The sequence below is a fragment of the Oncorhynchus gorbuscha genome, linkage group LG03 (genome assembly GCF_021184085.1).
Source record: "Oncorhynchus gorbuscha isolate QuinsamMale2020 ecotype Even-year linkage group LG03, OgorEven_v1.0, whole genome shotgun sequence".
Classification (NCBI taxonomy): Eukaryota; Metazoa; Chordata; class Actinopteri; order Salmoniformes; family Salmonidae; genus Oncorhynchus; species Oncorhynchus gorbuscha.
Genome location: NC_060175.1, coordinates 5897440 through 5904095, shown reverse-complemented (window position 1 = coordinate 5904095; position 6656 = coordinate 5897440). Strand labels below are relative to the sequence as shown.

The window sequence follows — 6656 nt, the reverse complement described above, 5'->3', positions numbered from 1 at the left end:
GTGTTGTCTCTCTTTATGTAGTGTTGTGTTGTCTTTAGGTCTCTCTTTATGTAGTGTTGTGTTGTCTTTAGGTCTCTCTTTATGTAGTGTTGTGTTGTCTTTAGGTCTCTCTTTATGTAGTGTTGTGTTGTCTTAGGTCTCTCTTTATGTAGTGTTGTGTTGTCTTAGGTCTCTCTTTATGTCGTGTTGTCTTAGGTGTTGGCGTGTGGCGGTGGTGACTCTCTGCTCTGCAGAAGCAACCAGATGGGCTTTAGAAATGCTACATTTCGTTTGGTATCATTAGTAGGTTTGCTCACCCCTCATTGGCTTCCCATCTGCTGCCGTTTCAGCCCCCGGATACGTCCCAAGAGGCACCCCATTCCCCCAATAGGGCTCTGGTCAAAAGAAGTGTGCTCCGTATGGAATAGGGTGCAATTTGGGATACGACCCACAGCTACTGACGGTATTATAGACCCTATCCGAGAGCCAGAGAACCTGGTACACAACCAGCTTTGCTGAGCCTGCAGGAGCTGTGCTGGTAGGTTATAACATGTTATGTCATTACCATGACAATAGTATTATAGGTCTATCCACAAGAGGTTTCAAGTTGTCTTCTATCTGTGCTTCAAAGATAAGGTTTGGTGATAGCAGAACGAGCGATAGAAGAGCAAACGGAATCACCTATTCACCAGTTTGGTCTGCATGGGGGGGGGAGTCAAAGACAGGGGACAGTGAGATAAATGTCTCCCCCACCCCCAGACCCTTTAGTGACTGACTCTTATTAATGCAGTTTGGTCTGCATGGTTTTCATGATGGGGGCAGTGAGATAAATGTCTCCCCCACCCCCAGACCCTTTAGTGGGGGGGCAGTGAGCTAAATGTCTCCCCCACCCCCAGACCCTTTAGTGACTGACTCTTATTATTGCAGTTTGGTCTGCATGGTTTTCATGATGGGGGGGCAGTGAGATAAATGTCTCCCCCACCCCCAGACCCTTTAGTGACTGACTCTTATTGTTGCAGTTTGGTCTGCATGGTTTTCATGATGGGGGGGCAGTGAGATAAATGTCTCCCCCACCCCCAGACCCTTTAGTGACTGACTCTTATTATTGCAGTTTGGTCTGCATGGTTTTCATGGGGGGGGGCAGTGAGATAAATGTCTCCCCCACCCCCAGACCCTTTAGTGACTGACTCTTATTATTGCAGTTTGGTCTGCATGGTTTTCATGGGGGGGGGGGCAGTGAGATAAATGTCTCCCCCACCCCCAGACCCTTTAGTGACTGACTCTTATTATTGCAGTTTGGTCTGCATGGTTTTCATGGGGGGGCAGTGAGATAAATGTCTCCCCCACCCCCAGACCCTTTAGTGACTGACTCTTATTATTGCAGTTTGGTCTGCATGGTTTTCATGATGGGGGGGGGGCAGTGAGATAAATGTCTCCCCCACCCCCAGACCCTTTAGTGACTGACTCTTATTATTGCAGTTTGGTCTGCATGGTTTTCATGGGGGGGGGGCAGTGAGCTAAATGTCTCCCCCACCCCCAGACCCTTTAGTGACTGACTCTTATTATTGCAGTTTGGTCTGCATGGTTTTCATGGGGGGGGGGGGGGCAGTGAGATAAATGTCTCCCCCACCCCCAGACCCTTTAGTGACTGACTCTTATTATTGCAGTTTGGTCTGCATGGTTTTCATGATGGGGGGGGGGGGCAGTGAGATAAATGTCTCCCCCACCCCCAGACCCTTTAGTGACTGACTCTTATTATTGCCGTTCGCCAGCGACCACAGCCTGATTGACAGTATTTTATTTGAACTGCTAGTCTCTGGAATGTTTGGTTTTCCTCAAGTTAAATGTCTTTACGGTTTCGACCATAACATGTCCACTCTGGGCTGTTGTTTGATTGGCCAGTTTCTCTAGCTTTTTGGAAAGAGCCGGGGTCGAAGGGGGAGCCGGGTCGAAGGGGGAGGTGGGGGTAAAGGGGGATTCGGGGTGGAAGGGGGAGGCGGGGTCAAAGGGGTTAGGTGGGGGTAAAGGGGGAGCCAGGGTCAAAGGGGTTAGGTGGGGGTAAAGGGGGAGCCAGGGTCAAAGGGGTTAGGTGGGGGTAAAGGGGGAGCCAGGGTCAAAGGGGTTAGGTGGGGGTCAAAGGGGTTAGGTGGGGGGGGAGCCAGGGTCAAAGGGGTTAGGTGGGGGTAAAGGGGGAACCAGGGTCAAAGGGGTTAGGTGGGGGTAAAGGGGGAGCCAGGGTCAAAGGGGTTAGGTGGGGGTAAAGGGGGAGCCAGGGTCAAAGGGGTTAGGTGGGGGTAAAGGGGGAGCCAGGGTCAAAGGGGTTAGGTGGGGGTAAAGGGGGAGCCAGGGTCAAAGGGGTTAGGTGGGGGTAAAGGGGGAGCCAGGGTCAAAGGGGTTAGGTGGGGGTAAAGGGGGAGCCAGGGTCAAAGGGGTTAGGTGGGGGTAAAGGGGGAGCCAGGGTCAAAGGGGTTAGGTGGGGGTAAAGGGGGAGCCAGGGTCAAAGGGGTTAGGTGGGGGTAAAGGGGGGAGCCAGGGTCAAAGGGGTTAGGTGGGGGTAAAGGGGGAGCCAGGGTCAAAGGGGTTAGGTGGGGGTAAAGGGGGTAAAGGGGGAGCCAGGGTCAAAGGGGTTAGGTGGGGGTAAAGGGGGAGCCAGGGTCAAAGGGGTTAGGTGGGGGTAAAGGGGGTAAAGGGGGAGCCAGGGTCAAAGGGGTTAGGTGGGGGTAAAGGGGGAGCCAGGGTCAAAGGGGTTAGGTGGGGGTAAAGGGGGAGCCAGGGTCAAAGGGGTTAGGTGGGGGTAAAGGGGGAGCCAGGGTCAAAGGGGTTAGGTGGGGGTAAAGGGGGAGCCAGGGTCAAAGGGGTTAGGTGGGGGTAAAGGGGGAGCCAGGGTCAAAGGGGTTAGGTGGGGGTAAAGGGGGAGCCAGGGTCAAAGGGGTTAGGTGGGGGTAAAGGGGGAGCCAGGGTCAAAGGGGTTAGGTGGGGGTAAAGGGGGTAAAGGGGGAGCCAGGGTCAAAGGGGTTAGGTGGGGGTAAAGGGGGAGCCAGGTTCAAAGGGGTTAGGTGGGGGTAAAGGGGGAGCCAGGGTCAAAGGGGTTAGGTGGGGGTAAAGGGGGAGCCAGGGTCAAAGGGGTTAGGTGGGGGTAAAGGGGGAGCCAGGGTCAAAGGGGTTAGGTGGGGGTAAAGGGGGAGCCAGGGTCAAAGGGGTTAGGTGCGGGTAAAGGGGGGAGCCAGGGTCAAAGGGGTTAGGTGCGGGTAAAGGGGGATTCGGGCTGGAAGGGGAGGTGGGGGTAAAGGGGGATTCGGGGCTGGAAGGGGGAGGTGGGGGTAAAGGGGGATTCGGGGCTGGAAGGGGAGGTGGGGGTAAAGGGGGGATTCGGGGCTGGAAGGGGGGAGGCGGGGTCAAAAAGGTTAAGTGGGGGTAAAGAGCTAAAAAGGAGAATATGAATATTGATACAACCATTTGGTTCAAATAGGGCACGGTAAGTCCACCATGGGTAGTCCTGAACCTCATTCCCCATCTCCATCGGTTTACAAATAATAACTGTAGCTCAGTTGGTAGAGCATGGCGCTTGTAACGCCAGGGTAGTGGGTTCGATTCCCGGGACCACCCATACGTAGAATGTATGCACACATGACTGTAAGTCGCTTTGGATAAAAGCGTCTGCTAAATGGCATATATACAAAGGAAGCATTCATTTTAATACCATAAAACGAATACTAAGTGTGAAAAACATGTTCCAATCATGTTTCAAATTAAGTGGATTAATAGGAGAGAAAAAAGGCATTTGCTGCTAGTGAATCAAGGATGTGACAATTTTCAGAGATTTCAACAGTCACGCATAGCTGACAAAATGTTGTAGGTTATTACGTATCAAACTGTGTTTTTGTGTGAGTGGCACAATCAATTCGTGTAGAACCCCCCCCCCCTCCACCCCTCAAGTTGATGAAAAAACACTAAGCATATAAAACCGTGAGACAACAGGATGCTCCTGCCCGCATCTCAGTGGTGGAAATGTTGGACACGGGGAGGGTCGACTTTCAGATGACATTGACGCTATGTAGATGAGAGCGGGGGATTTGTGCTCCGTGGAACATCCCTGGCCGAAGTTAGACGGTGCTTAGGGGTGAAGCTGCTCCCGTTTCGCTGCGTTGTTTCCCGGCTCTGCTCTGCTTGTCTCTCTCCTTCAGCACCACCGAGCTAACGGACAGCAACACTCACCTTTCCCCTCCGGATGCTAGTTTGGTTCTGCTTCTCTTTATCTTCAAATGGAAAATCTTTTCTTCGGTCTGCTCCGGGAGAATCTGTAAGGACACAACTTTTAGATGAACGTACGGATACTATACCATCGCCCAAAATTCTGTCTGGTATAGAAGTTTGATTGTAAGTACTGATTTTACTTTTAATAGTGTGGGTAAACTTCAGCGCAATGATCAGAACATTGAACAAAACCGTGTGGACCGGTTTGGGGATACGGAGTTGCGTCTCGGTGGGGAAAAAAAGGGATTTCAGATCTTGCACACGGAGTAGCCTTGTCTTAGTCTATTGGATTGGATACATCGCAACTCTGGTGTTTTACCAAAACAATAGAAAAACAGTGATGAATCATTTCATCAGGGCAGGTTCCAGGCATAACTGTGATATTTTACCAAAACAATGAATTCCACCAGAAAGCCAGTGATTAGTTCCTTCATCAGGGCAGGTTCCAGGCATAAGCGACATGAGCAGTCGCTTAGGGTCCCCGGCCACTAGGGGGCCCCGATCCCCCCCATCCTTCCCCAGAAACGTACTATTGAGAGTAAGAATAGTAAGAAACGTACTATTGAGAGTAAGAATAGTAAGAAACGTACTATTGAGAGTAAGAATAGTAAGAAACGTACTATTGAGAGTAAGAATAGTAAGAAACGTACTATTGAGAGTAAGAATACACCGGGGGCATTTTCGAAATGTGGATGTTTAGCAGGTGTATCTTGTTATGTCAATCAGTACCCATTTTTTCCATTAACTGATTTGTTGCCGACATTTAGAAAGTTTGCATAAAAAATAGATCTGATACGGGGATTAAAACGGGGCTGGAAGTAATGACGTCATACATTTAAATGAAACTTGTCCGCAAAAAAAAAAAAACCCTACAATGTCGGATAAAAAGGAAGTGGTTTGTAGTAATCGTTTCCATTACCCATTTAGGCAAATTGTGCATTAATAAATGAGTGATTATTAGCCTACATTCTCTCCTACCTATGTGTGTTCATGTCTCAGGCAGCCTTCAAAAGTCAGCTTGTATAGAATAATTGACTAATATTTGCAATGTTCTAATAAATCTCACGTGCCGACGTATCACCATAGGTCAAATTTGCGCGGTTGTAGATCTGAAATAAATTGGATGGTGAAACTTGCCAGCTAACCAGAAAAGCAAGGAGAAGCAATTCAGGCATTCTTGACAAGTATTTTTTTTTATAGTTAAAAAATTATTCGGGAATCATAATATATATACATATTTTTTAACTGTTTCAATCATAATTTGTCGCAATAATGAAAGAGAGAGAGGGAGAGAGAGAGAGGTAGACAAAATAAAAATCAACCCCTGTTGGAACGGATAAAAAAATTGTTGCCCTTTAGCAAATGTCTCCTATCTCTACCGTTTTCAGTACACATCTCTCAATGTGTGTTGTTGTTCTTGCAACATCGCTTTTGTTGAATAAACCAATTGAAACCTGCCTGCTGACAGTCACGCATGTAGCCATGTCAGCTAACACATTTTTAGATTAGCCAACTATCTAAACTAAATCCCGAATGGTTCGGTGCCCTGATCTCCATTGATGTTGTTAGTCATTCTCACTCAGATATCATTAACATGATATACGTCATTATAAAATGTGTAGAACTGCAGGAAATTAGCTTTAAAACGGCAACAAATGATCTACACCCCATCACAATATGTGTAGTTGCACGAACTTAACTTTATAACTAAAACATTTCCTTCCATTTCCTTCCATAGCCCCCCTCCTCAACCAAATTTCGCTTATCCCCCCCCCCCCAAAAGGCTGCACATCAGTCTACACTTGACTCGTTTTTGAAGTTCCATAATTCATGGTCATAAGCAAATGAAACGTAAGAGAGGGATGATGCCCAAAGCTTGGCGCTTACAGGGTCCTTTTGTTTGACTTCTCTTTCTCCATGCCGTCTCATCTCATAAATATCAAATATCTGAGGGGAAAAACGGGAGATCCCCCCGCCCCCTTTGTACTACAGCAATAGAGGCACGGTACTATTCTAAAGATAAATGCAGAAAAATACCAAAAGCATGACGTTGCCAAGCCCAATGTATCCCGTATTACGCACATTTTTTTTTTTAAATCAACCAAATGACTGTCTTCTGACGTGTATTATGAATAATTAAAGAACGACTAGGCCTATATATTTAACGTTGCATATGCTTCTGCTTCTACATTGCTTGCTCATTGGGCTGGGTTTCCGTTTTATACGATACATTTGATTGATTGATTGATTGATTGATTGATTGAATAATTAACACTCATTTGTATTAATATGTGGTAATTTTTATACTTCCCATTTATCCCCGTTTTTATTTATAATTTCTATTCATTTCTGTGCATAAGCCGTAGCGTGTTAATGAATTCCATTTTTATTTTATTAATGGTTGCGTTGCACAGCAATTAAAC

General features: G+C 47.5%; 1 protein-coding gene across 1 annotated transcript in view; it reads left to right on the top strand.

The window, feature by feature from the left end:
- Window positions 1-3979: 3979 nt before the first annotated feature.
- The window catches only part of slc6a1b (solute carrier family 6 member 1b), a 41348-nt gene continuing 38671 nt past the window's right edge, over window positions 3980-6656 (top strand). The window contains exon 1 of the mRNA XM_046333781.1: window positions 3980-4356. The gene's annotated coding sequence lies outside the window, so the exon portion shown is untranslated. The remainder of the gene's footprint in view (window positions 4357-6656) is intronic.